This window comes from Prionailurus viverrinus, chromosome D1, assembly GCF_022837055.1.
Source record: "Prionailurus viverrinus isolate Anna chromosome D1, UM_Priviv_1.0, whole genome shotgun sequence".
Classification (NCBI taxonomy): Eukaryota; Metazoa; Chordata; class Mammalia; order Carnivora; family Felidae; genus Prionailurus; species Prionailurus viverrinus.
This window is the reverse complement of record NC_062570.1, coordinates 21,062,721-21,076,040: the sequence shown is the minus strand read 5'-3', so window position 1 is coordinate 21,076,040 and position 13,320 is coordinate 21,062,721. Positions and strand designations below refer to the sequence as shown.

General features: G+C 40.7%; 1 protein-coding gene across 1 annotated transcript in view; it reads left to right on the top strand.

Annotated features, from left to right (window-relative positions):
- The first annotated feature begins 549 nt into the window (after positions 1-549).
- LOC125176878 (olfactory receptor 6M1-like) overlaps positions 550-13,320 on the top strand; it is a 31,921-nt gene continuing 19,150 nt past the window's right edge. The window contains exons 1-2 of the mRNA XM_047878787.1: positions 550-715; positions 2,309-2,493. The gene's annotated coding sequence lies outside the window, so the exon portion shown is untranslated. The remainder of the gene's footprint in view (positions 716-2,308; positions 2,494-13,320) is intronic.

The following is a 13,320-nucleotide window of genomic DNA, read 5'->3' as shown; positions in this document are numbered from 1 at the left end:
TCTCTCAGGAACTGCGAGCCTCAGCAGCCAGCACCTCAGGTAGTCTTGAAAATGAGCTCCCCCCTTCCCCTTTCCTTTCTTTATCAGGGCCAGTTTGCTGTTAGGGCTGCCAACTGCCATAGAATCACCTATTTGTTTGACCCTTGACCCTTGGGGACTAGTGTAGTGGAAGGAGGGTCATAGCATAAGAACACACTATGGCAACTTATATTATTATGCTCTTACATATTGATGCTTTTATTTCTATGCAATAGATCCTTAAGAGTAGGATTCCTGGGCTGAAAGACTTAAGCCTCCTTTAAACTTATAGATGATGGAACTAAGGATACAAAGATGTAGCCAGATTAGAGAAACTGGTAGGATGTGAGGGATTTGCGAGAGACGGGTCAAGGAGGAAATCATGTTTTCAGCTAAGGAGAACAGTAGTCAACGATGCCATTAAGTAAGATGTAAAATATGGCTGGAAACACAAGCCTGTTGAAGAAGCTAGTAAATACTGGTTTGGGTTCAGTTTAAGGTGTCTACAGGGCACATGATAGACAGAATTTTGTTCTGGAACTTGACAACAGATTAAGGGTCATCAATCAGTCTAGGGATGGCAGTTGAAACATGTGTGCATATCCTTATGTAGGGATGTAACAAGAGACAGAGAAGGAAATTCTGGAGAACGTCAATATTTATGATAAAGAGCAAAGGAGGACCAGTCAGAGAGAAGGTAGAGAAATACAAGTGTTGCTGAGGAAGTAAAAAGAGGCTGGAGTTTTGAGGAGAGATTGGGCAATGATAGCTAATGCTGTAAGGAAATCATATTTTGTAGGAGCTGAACAAATATCACTTTATGGACAATCAGAATATGGTTTGGGTCACAGCATTTTCAGTAAAATTAGGGCGGGAGTGGAGGCAGAAGAGAGACAGGCAGTTTTTGTTGTTGTTTTGTTTTTAACAGGAAGCTAGATGAAATAAATAGCAAAAAAGGGAAAAAGAAAAGTAGAATTGTAGTTTCAGGAGGGAAATGTGCAATATTGGAAAAAATAGAGAATAACATAATGATTCCCAGGTACCCTTCATCCAATTTCAATGGCCCTCCCCTGAATTATTCTGAAACAATCGCAGACAATTTCATCTTGAAATATTTGTTTGTGTCACAAAAAGATAAGGATTGATTTTTTTCCTGTAGATTTACTTCCTCCCTCTCCCTCCCCACCTTAATCTGGTTTATTAGGAGGTTATCACTTTTGTTCATCATTTCAACAGGTCCTTATGTATTTATCCATTTGAAAACATTATTTTTATCTTTTAAAAGGTAATTTCATTTTTTAATTTTATTTATTTTACAGGTTGTAGCTTTTATTTATTTATTTTTAATTTATTTAAAGACAAGTTAGTTCACATAAAGTGTAGGATTGGTTTCAGGAGTAGAGCCCAGTGATTCATCACTTGCATAGAACACCCACTGTTCAACCCAACAAGTGCCCTCCTTAATGCCCATCACCCACAAAGCCCATCCCCTCCCAAAACCCCTCCAGCAACCCTCAGTTTGTTCTCTGTATTTGAGACTCTTATGGTTTGCCTCCATCTCCATTTTCATCTTGTTTTTCCTTCCCTTCCCCTGTGTTCATCTGTTGTGTTTCTTAAATTCCACATATAAGTGAAATCGTAGGATATTTGTCTTTTATTTTCATTTTTTACAGTTTATTTATTTATTTTGAGAGAGAGCGTGCAAACAGGGTACAGACCAAGAGAGAGGGAGAGAAAGAATCCCAAGTAGGCTCCACGATGCCAGAGCAGAGCCCAATGCAGGGCTCAAACCCACAAACTGTGAGATCATGCATGACCTAAGCCAAAAATAAGACCCAGACACTTAACCGACTGAGCCACCCAGGTATCCCGAAAACATTATTTTTAATATATTCACTACTTTAGGCTGTTACCTTATTCCCCCCCCTTTTTTTTTGCTTTTATCCCCTTGAATTTCTTAAGATAGCTTAAAATTCTTTTTTAATATGCCAGGATTTAAGGTTATTTTTTTTTCTCTGCACTGCTTTCTATGTCTTAGGAATTTTTCTACATTTTTTAAAATAGACGTTTTAAGAGTATTTTAGAGTCACATCAAAATTGAGCACAGACAATTCTCTGCCCCCACACATGCACAGCCTCATCCATTATCAACATCCCCCACCAGAGTGGTACATTTGTTAACAATTAATAAACCCTCATTGATACAACGTTTTAACCCCCAGTCTATAGTTTACATTAGGGTTCACTGTTGGTTATGTTTGACATTTTCATATGACTTTTTCTCCATCAGACCTCTTCTCAGGATTGCTTGCTCAGAAGGAGATTCTTCCCTTCTAATGGGGAGTGCTAACATCTATCATCCATGTTCCTCCAAGAGGATTAATTGCTAATGAAGAAACCCAGCATCACAAGGCAATATGCTTCACCATTGGTGTAATAAGTTGCAATAAGGGTATATTACATCCTGTGATATTGGTAAGTATTACCAAACTTAAAGCACTCATATAAAAGTGTATCCATTGATCGACCCCAGGTCCACTGGAATCTATGGAACGTACTCTAGACCTGAAACCAGGCTTCTCAGAATTGGTGAGGAGAAAAGAGGAAGCAAAGATTTGAAAAATTGAGTATATAATTCACTTCATGTGACAGAGACCTAGTTTCAGAATTTTGCCTCATTTGATATGGTCTTTCCTTTGGCCTATGTAGAGCCCTTTCAGTTTCTGCTCCACGGGATCTAAGTACTCAAACCTGAGTGTTAAGGCTTTTTTTTCACCATCTTTGTAACAAATTTCACTTTCTATTAGACTGCTATGTTGTTATTTCCTTCTGACAAGACCACAGTAGGATTCTGCTCCTGCATTTGTGGACTATGTGGTAAGGAGGTACCCTTCATGACCTCCAGAAGTATTCACTAGATTGTTCCAGTAAAGAGCCTTAGTTTCACCAGAGATCCTTAGTTGTATTCATGTCAAAAGGAAAGCCTATAGTTGGGTAAAAGAATACATTTGAAATACACATCTCTGACATAGGGCTGGTATCCAGAATATATAGGAATTGCTATAAATAAATAAGAGAAAGAAAAATTTTCTAGTAGAAACATGTGCAAAACACATGAACCAGACACATCACAAGAGAATATCCAAATGGTAAATAAAAACATATTGTAAAGGTTCTCTGCCTCATTTGTCATCAAGAAATTGAAGAAAGTACAGAAATGTTGAGCAGTGTCATAGGAAACAGTCTCAAAATGAAGAATTATGGAACAAAGATGATTTATTACTACCTGTAATACTTAAGCAATTTCCAAATGCTCAGAGCAGTTTTAGGGCCTTTGAGAATAGAATATCCTCTAAGATATAGCTATGAATAGTTATGAAGAATGTAAAACATTTCCATGCATATCCAAGAGGAATCTCTTTAACAATCTGTGTGAATCGATGTAAAGGGTGCTATCAAGCAGGGAAACAAAAAAAAAAAAAAAACAACCCTGCACTCTAGTCCCCATTCTGCCACTAACTGGCCTTTTGGTTAGTGGGCAAGTGATTTCTTTCTTTTGAACTTCAGGTTTAAATGAGGTGATTTTATTTAATCTTGCTCACTGTCTCAAGCAGTAACTTTAATATGTGGGGTATTAAACCTCTGTGTGGGTATTAAATCTCTGTAGAAAAGGGAAATGAGATGTCTTTGTTTTCATTCAGTGTTTGGGATTTGCATAGCTGAAATCCGACCAAAGAGTAGGTCAAGTACCTTCTTTCTCGCTATGACCGGACAATGTCTTTGTGGTTTTGGTATTGGAAAAGGAATCTAATTATTCATTCAATCATTCACTTTCAGGTTGCATTTTTTTTTTAATTTTTAATTTTAGAGAGAGAGCGTGCAAGTGGGAGAGAGGGGTAAAGGAAGAGAGGGAGAATCTTAAGCAATCTCCACGCTCAGCACAGAGCCTCCTACAGGGCTGCATCCCACAACCTGAGCCAAAATCATGGCCTGATCATGACCTGAACCGAAATCAAGAGTTGGATGCTCAACCGACTGGGCCACCCAGGCACCCCAAGTCTCATTTTTTGATAGGAACAAACCTTTCAACACATATTATACATAACAATAAATGTCTCCTTTCTGTACTTCTGCTTCACCCTATCCATACTTCTGGAATTATTTGTTACAAAATGTTAAAATATTTTGTAGGCATGTGTATTTTCATAGACCATATGCTCTTAGAAGGCATATTTTTTGGTTTATAATCGTATCCTCAGTGTCTGAAATAGTGCCTGTCTCCCGTTATACAACATTTGTTGGGGAGATGAATTTCCACCGCCCTGACATTGACCACACACCCTAGCGTCCACCTTTCCCCACCCCAAAATGCACTAGGAGGGGACATGTGAATACGGGAAGCAGTACCTCAAGGATCTGACCTATGGTGTTAGAAAAGTGTTGGAAAAGGAGGGCTTAGCGATTTATGTTCCTCATCTCTACCCCCAGATATAGGATTTCTATGTATATAGTCACCAGAGTATTTCATGTTTTACCTGTGAGATGTTTTCTCCCCTCAGTTATTAGTACACATGCTTTCTTTATTTCATCCGTTTTGTCTTCTGTCCTCCATTCCAATCCCTGTACTGTGATTTTTTTTTGCCCCATCATTTGGTTCTCTTGAGGGTTAAAAAACTCCGGCTTTCTTTCCCAGGTGGTTGCTGCAGAGGAAATGTAGAAGAGGCCCTAAGGGTGATATAATTTTCTCTCACCACGGACTTGTATTGCAATGAAGTTTCATTCCCTTCTACCTCTAACAGCAAGAGCTAAAGAGAGAGATCTTGGAAAGGCAGAAGTTTTTAGTCTCTGATGACTTAGAAACTGACAAAGTTAGACAATATCTGTTTAAAAAAAGGCAAAGAGAGATCTAACTGGTGAGAAACAAAGCATTTTGCATCATTATTAAAAAGAAAAGAAAAGTGACGCATGGGGGGCTCTGTCAGATAAGCATCCGACTTCAGCTCAGATCATGATCTCACGGTTTGTAAGTTCAAGCCCCCATCAGGGTCTGGGCTGACAGCTCCGGAGCCTGGAGCCTGCTTCAGATTCTATGTCTCCCTCTCTCTCTGCTCCTCTTTCGCTCATGCTCTGTCTCTCAAAAATAAATAAATCTTTAAAAAAATTTCTTTTAAAGAAAAGAAAAAAATTAAAATCAAAAAAGAAAAGAGAACAACACGTGACAGAATATTTAGGGAAAAAAGTCATAAATCCTACTATCCTACAACAACAGCTAATTTCCTTTTGCTTGTTACCCTCCAGTTTCTGGTTATATGACACATGTTCATGGTTCTACATGGTTGCAACAAAAGGTACTATATGCAGCTAATAGCATGGGCAGTTAGAAACTCTAAAATAACTTCAATGAGCACACAAAAGTCCATTGGGTTGATATACAAAGGTATAACATTCTCCTGAAATAGTTTGCTTTCTTTTTTTTTTTTTTTTTTTTTTGTAAAAGTTGGTTTTCATGAATTGTACAGGCACCCATCCAGAAAAATGGGTGGAATCAGAGGAGTCAGGGGGTCACATCGGTGACTCGCTCACTGTGTCTTCCCTGCCCCCCTTCTTCCTCCCCAAGTACTCCATAGATACATTAGTATAATCTCTTTATATTTTTTAATTTTTTTTAATGTTTATTATTTTTGAGACAGAGAGAGACAGAGAGCAAGCAGGGGAGGGGCAGAGAGGGAGGGAGACACAGAATCGAAAGCCGGCTCCAGGCTCTGAGCTGCCAGCACAGAGCCCGACGCGGGGCTCAAACTCACAGACTGCAAGATTATGTCCTGAAATGAAGTTGGCCACTTAACCGACTGAGCCACTCAGGCACCCCAGATCTCTTTATATCTTATAAAACACTTCTGCGTGTATTTCTTATTTGACCTTCAAAAAACATTAACGTTCAGTTAGAACACGTTGGAATTATATCTATCTTATCAATGAGAAACTTTACTTAGAAAGAGGAGATAATTCGCCCAAAGGCCACACAGTAGCTAGTAAATAGCAGGAAAGGATCTCAAAATATCTTCAAAATGAGAAACCCATGTGTGTTCTCTCTTTCTCTCTCTCTGAATATCCACTCCACGCACACATTTGGCCATTTACTAGGATCTGCAAAAGAACTGTAGAGCACAAATCATGAATCATGTCACTCTTAAGACAGATAACCATGGAAAGTCCAGCTATAAACATTGGAATCCACTGAGGACTGTGTACATACGTACGAATGTTCTCTTGCCTGAAGGTATCGTGGAAAGTAGAAACTGTAATACTGTAGCATCCCCAATTACAAGATTCCCTTGTACGTAATTGAATATAGTCCCATCTGGGGCAATTAAAACTTTTCCTAAATGAAACAAACTCCAGAGACCATAAAGGAAAATGGAATAACTATTCACCTAAATCAGTATCTCCATCACTTATTTGCTTGATTAGGTACCTCCATGATCTCAACAATTATTTCAAGAATGAGGGCATTGTGAGGCTCTGTCTCCAAGGGCTGGGAATTAATGGGCAATTCATTAACCGTACTGTTCTGGGACTCTCACCTGGATAAAGTGTTTTCCTTCACTTTAAAGGGAAAAGTGGAGGGGTGCCTGGGTGGCTCAGTCGGTTGAGCATCCGACTTCGGCTCAGGTCATGATCTCACGGTCCGTGAGTTCAAGCCCCGCGTCGGGCTCTGTGCTGACTGCTCAGAGCCTGGAGCCCGTTTCAGATTCTGTGTCTCCCTCTCTCTCTGACCCTCCCCCGTTCATGATCTGTCTCTCTCTGTCTCAAAAATAAATAAACATTAAAAAATTTTTTTAAATAAATAAAAAAATAAAGGGAAAGGTGGCTACCTCCCTGTGCTCCCCCCAGAAATACTCCAGTTTGGGATTGAGAGACCATCCGCTAACAGACCTCACAATCTGAGACCTGGCTTGTCTGATTCCTGCCCGAGGAACATGTATTCAAGGCAAGACTGTATCATATTCCCTGTGCTGAAACAGCTATTCCTGACATCTCCCGAAGAGAAAGACATAAAGAATCAACGTGAAACCCTGGGGCACGTACATAAAACTGGAATTTCCCCTTCCACCTGTTGGCCTCAGCGATGGTGGTTAACTGTGGTGTTTATGGGCAGATAGTGTCTAACACAGCATATGTTTGTGGTCTGTGTCTAAACCGCCACCCAGATGATTTTTCCTGTCACTTGGCTGCCCTGTTCTCTTCTTCCTCGGGATGCCTTCCTGAGGTTGGGCCTGGGCTTGCAGAAAGGATTCCCTGAAGGACAAAACTGGGTGATGACATTTTGCCACACCCAGGATTTCTTGATTCAGTACCTCTCTGGAATGCTTACGGAAGTTGAAGATCGTTTTTTCCAACCCCAGATTTATGGAATCAGAACTTGGCGGGTGGGGGGGGGGGGGGACCAACTTTTTCCAGATGCGCTGAAAGATTTTTCAGCCCACTGACATTTAAGAATCTCTTGCAGTCATAGCACTGACCACCGGGGAATGTTGTGGTGCTTGGTCTTTGGATGTGTTCCTTATTCTCTAGGCCCCTTTCCACAGTGCCCAGGGTCTTTGAGATGGAGTCCAAGAATCCTGAAACAAGAGGGGCTTTGCTTCTGGGGCTTCTTTTCATGAATCACCTGAATACCTATGTGGATTATGGGTCTGGTGCATTTTTTGGAGAGGTCAGTGAGCAAAAGATTAGCAGATACTTCTCTAGCCAAGTTCACCGGCTCTATTATTGGGGAAAATATTTGCTCCAAATCGGTTTGCTTTTCAGATTTGGTGATGTGGGCTAAATCCCCTAGGAGACACGAAACGTCCTCTTTCTCTCTCCAAATATAAGCAGCCATCTTCTTGCTCACTCTCCTCTTGGGGCGGCAGGGCATGGGCTCTGGTCTGAGGCTTTGTGGATTTGCTTCTTTGCGGATCTGCCACTTGCCAGCTGTGTGGCCTTGAGCAGATTTTGCAATCACTCTGAGCTTGGGTAATCTCAAGGGTAAAATGGAGTCCCATGTTTAGCTCATTGAGTAGTTACTGCTAGCAACTGGGATAATGTTTTCCAAATGTTTGGATCAGTACTCAAAAAATATCAAGTCCTTTCCCCTTATCTTCCCCGCGTGTGTGTGTGTGTGTGTGTGTGTGTGTGTGTGTGTGTACGTGGTGTGTCTGTGGGCAGTGGGCAGTACAGACACATCTGGACATATCAGATGATATAATGGGGGCCACCTTCAAGTTTCCATTTACATCAAGGCCAAGATCTCTTGAAGAATTTAAATGAAGACAAAGCAGGAACTTGATGATGAGTTTGACCTAGTAAAATAAACACCATCCACCCTCAGAGAGGTATAGAATCTGAGAACAGTACGGAGCTGTCACTGAGATTTGACTCTGCACCTTCTCTCTTTGCCTTTTCGTGGTATTGGAGGGAACAAAAAACAAAAATCTAACTTTAGTGGAAGTCTCTGTAAGCTGTGGCTGCACCATTAGCATTTCTTGGATCAACACCTAGCAAAATACAACACGTAGGCCAAATGTAAAAACGTGTCTCCACTTACGACCTTCAGTGGTGGACCTCTACTCTGTTAGAACTAGAATAGCTAGCAACGTCTGGTGGAGGCTGCCCCACACTCTTGGGTAGACTCTCCCGAAGGGGGTGTTTCCAGTACTGATGACAGTGACAATGAGAGCATCTGAGGCTGTGTGTGGATCTTACAGTTTGGCCCAAACCTAAGTGCGCTAACTAAAAGCCTCGGAAGGCTCTGGGTTTTAAAGGGGTTAAAAAGCAGAACAACAAACAAACAAAACCATACAACAACAAAAGCAAAGACAAAAACAAAAACACAAAACCACCTCTAGCATCCTGGCCTTATACCAGTTCACCTGACTTTATAATTTTCTCATTTCTCTGCCTAGTGACAGCATCCTGAATCTTTGTGTTTGAGTGTAGACGAGTGAGACAAGGAAGAGAACTTCATCCAAACCATTCTCTATCTTTATATTTCTATCTCTGCGTGACTTCTTGATCTCCATGTTCGATTTCATTATAGAAACTTCCCCAGACGAGGCATGGGAGAGTAACTGGGTGTAAAGTCAGATCAATCTTCTATAATTTTATCTCCAAAGTAGTATCTAAGTTGGTTTTCATATTAGTTATTTCACTTGATCCAACATCTCAAATCCTATACCCTTTGCCTAAGAATTAAAGAGAATGCCCTCCTAGGCAACATATACCCTAGCACTTTTTCAGTTGATTCTACCATGCCAGTGGTGGAAAATAAATCACGTAATTATGTGTGTGGGAATGAGGATCAATGACTTACTGGGGTCATCAGAGAAAGGGTTTGATCTATCAAGAATGATTACTCTAAGTCAAACAACACATTAACAGTTATATATAGGGTCTCAGCTCACCTTCGATTCAATAGTAATAAAGTAGAACACAGAATAACATTGCACATTGGAAGGAACTCTGGCTATAACTATTAAGACATTGCTTTTGTTGACTCAACTTTGACTTATCCATATTACAATGAAGTATACCAGATAATCTGAACATTTCTCTTGGCCTTTGGATCATATTGCATTTTACAATCAGACAACCCCACATATTTACATAACAAATTACAAATTGCTTTTTCAAAATATAATTTCTTATTTAAGTAATCTCTACACCCAATGCAGGGCTGAAAGTTATAACCCTGAGATCAGGAGTCACAGGCTCTAGTGACTGAGCCAGCCAAGCACCCCACAAATAGCTTTTTGTTCCAAAATAAACTACTTTCATGGCAAGGCAGTCACACACACACACACACACACACACACACACACGCACACACACACACACACACACACACACACACACACACACACCATAATAGGGCGATCTGAGATTTATTTTACTAAACATTATTCACAATATGTATGATTCATGAGCTGTCAGTGGGTATCTTTACTACACTTAAAGTGTTGTGTTTAAAATACACTTCCAGTAGACCCCTATGAAATAATATTGCTGGAACAAGTATAAATAAAATAGATAATATTTGATTTTAAGAATAAGGAAGAATATTGTGTATAAGTATCTGCTTTTCTTTTTTTTTTTAATTTTTTTTTCAACGTTTTATTTTATTTTTGGGACAGAGAGAGACAGAGCATGAACGGGGGAGGGTCAGAGAGAGAGGGAGACACAGAATCGGAAACAGGCTCCAGGCTCGGACCCATCAGCCCAGAGCCCGACGCGGGGCTCGAACTCACGGACCGCGAGATCGTGACCTGGCTGAAGTCGGACGCTTAACCGACTGCGCCACCCAGGCGCCCCAGTATCTGCTTTTCTAATACCATAAAATTTATCATTCATGACTGATTTCTTTTGGTTAAGAGTTGATCTCATACCAAATTTTGAGTATACAATATGATATTCTGAACTAGAGGCACCAAGCTGTGTATTAGATCCCCAAAACTTATTCATCTTAAAAATGAAAGCTTTTTAAAATTGTGAGTATGTAAGGTTTTGGATGCATTAATTAGCTTGATTGTGGAAACCACTCACAATGTGTGTGTGCATGTGTGTATATCAAATCATAACATTATACGACTTAAATATATGCCATTTTTATTTGCCAACTATATCTCAATAAAGCTGGATGAAAAAGTTGATCTCATTTTGCAATTTTTCTGGTAAAAGGAAATCCTCCCCTCTAAGTTGGCCTATTTTCAGGTTTCTCAGATCATGATTTTCTAGATAGGAGAAAACAAAGTTTTTTTTTTAAGTTTATTCATTTGTTTTGACACAGAGAGAGAGAGAGAGAGAGAGAGAGAGAGAGAGAGAAAGAATAAGCCTGTGAGATTCAGAGAGAGACAGAGAGCTAGCAGCGAGAGCCGAACCAAGAGTCAGATGCTTAACCTACTGAGCCACCCAGGCACCCAAAAACAAAGTATATTGATTGAATTAGATGCCTGGTGGGGATAAGATGGTGAAAAGAGCAAATTCAACTATATTCCAGGCATCGTGTTAGGTTCTAGGAACACAGTAATGAATGAGAAATTATCCCTCTTTCCACAAGTTCCCAAACAGTAAGGAGACCTGCGTACATGTGCATACGTGTGGTGGAAGAAGGTGCCAAAGTGGTGGTCAGCACAAAAGAAAGATAGATGGGGGGGGGGGGGTGCCTGGGTGGCACAGTGAGTTAAATGTGTGGCTTTCGGTTTTGGCTTGGGTCATGATCTCACGGTTTGTGGGTTCGAGCCCCGCATCAGGCTCCGTGCTGACAGCGCAGAGCCTGCCTGGGATTCTCTCTCTCCCTCTCTCTCTGCTCCTCCCTTGCTCTCTCTCTCTCTCTCTCTCAATCTCAAATAAATAAATAAATAAATCAACCAAACAAACACACTTCAAAAAAAAATTTAAAAACAAGAAAAATAGCTGGGGAAATATGACTGGCACCAAAAGCGCTCTTACCTAAGAACAGAAATTGTTTCACGGCAAGTACTAGGTTTGATCCACCTTTACGCCACTTCCAAAAATTTAGCATATGTCTTACTGTAGCAGATACTAATTAATTGTGAAGTCATTGAAAACAAATCATGTCATAATTTCTGCCACAGCTGGACCTGTGTTTGTTTTCAGTAGTTTGTTCTGAAAGTTTGGAGTTTTCAAGTGCATTTGTCAGTTAAGGGTGCCACTAGGGGCTCGTCCGGAGGTCACCACGCACATGGTGCTCACCGTCCCGGAAAGCCACTGCTAGGGACTGCCTGGCTGGCCCCAGAGCCATCCCTGACATGAGTTGCCCACAATCAAAAAGAGGAAGCATTGACCCTGCTGCCTTTATCCCAAGGTTCTTTACATACACCTTCCACTTTCTGCTCCCTAGACTTTTTCTGCTTAGGACCTTTCTACTCCTTGAATATCCTTTTGTATTCACTCAGTTTGAGCAAAGTGTCCCCACTTTTGAAGGCTCAGTGTAAAATCTACCCTCCCAGCCATGCCTGGGTGGCTCAGTCGGGTGGGTGTCTGAGTTCAGTTCAGGTCACGATCTCATGGTTCATGGGCTCGAGCCCCACATCAAGCTCTGTGCTGACAGCTCAGAGCCTGGAGCCTGCTTCCGATTCTGTGTCTCCCTCTCTTTCTGCCCCTTCTCCACTCATGTTCTCTCTTTCTGTCTCTCAAAAATGAATAAACATTTTTAAAAAATGTAATCTACCCTTCCATAAAGATTATCTTTATCACTATAGACAGTAGTGCTCTGCTACTCTCTGAGCTCAAACACTACCCACTGCTTAGTACACGGAGGACTGTATACGATCCTTCATACAATCATTTGTCAGGCTAGTCGTGTGTTGAACAATATACTCTGCCTCACTAGATTGCAAAGTTCTGAAGGGATTCATGTTAAAGCCTCTTTCAGTATGCCTAATCTATGATAGAGGGCTTAAGTATGCTTAATAAACAAATCAAAAAGATTTCATCATGTGATGAACACCAGGGGTTGTATGGAAATGTTGAATCACTATAATGTACAGCTGAAACTACTATTACACTGTATGTGAGTTAATGGGAATTTAAATAAAAATTTAGATTTCTTTTAACTTAGAAACATTTTTTAATGTTTTTGTTTATTTTCAAGAGACAGAGAGAGAGACAGGGACAAAGACAGAGCACGAGTGGAGGAGGGGCAGAGAGAGAGGGAGACACAGAATCCGAAGCAGGCTCCAGGCTCTGAGCTGTCAGCACAGAGCCCCACGCGGAGCTCAAACGCATGAACTGCTAGATCATGACCTGAGCCAAAGTCAGACACTTAACCGACTGAGCCACCCAGGTGCCCCTAGAATTTTTAATTAAAAAAAATAAAAAGGCTTCATCATTTGTCATTTAAAAATGTACAACTAGGAGCGCCTGGGTGGCTCAGTTGGTTAAGCAGCCAACCTGGTTTCAGCTCAGGGCATGATCCCACAGTTCGTGAGTTCAAGCCCCACATCAAGCTCTGCACTGATAGTGTGGAACCTGCTTGGGATTCTCTCTCTCTCCCTCTCTCTTTGCCCCTCCCCAACTCATTCTCTCTCTCTCTGTCTCTCTCTCTCTCTCTCTCTCTCTCTCACTTTTTCCCTCAAAATAAATAAACTTTAAAATATATACATAAAACTAGAAATCTACTTCCATAGTTTAAAAGAATTTCTATGAGAAAATAATATACTTTTTTTAAATCCATTCCATTTCTTTAGCATTGTGTCCTAAATGATTCCTAATGTTGGGTTATATTAATTGCATGACTCTAGA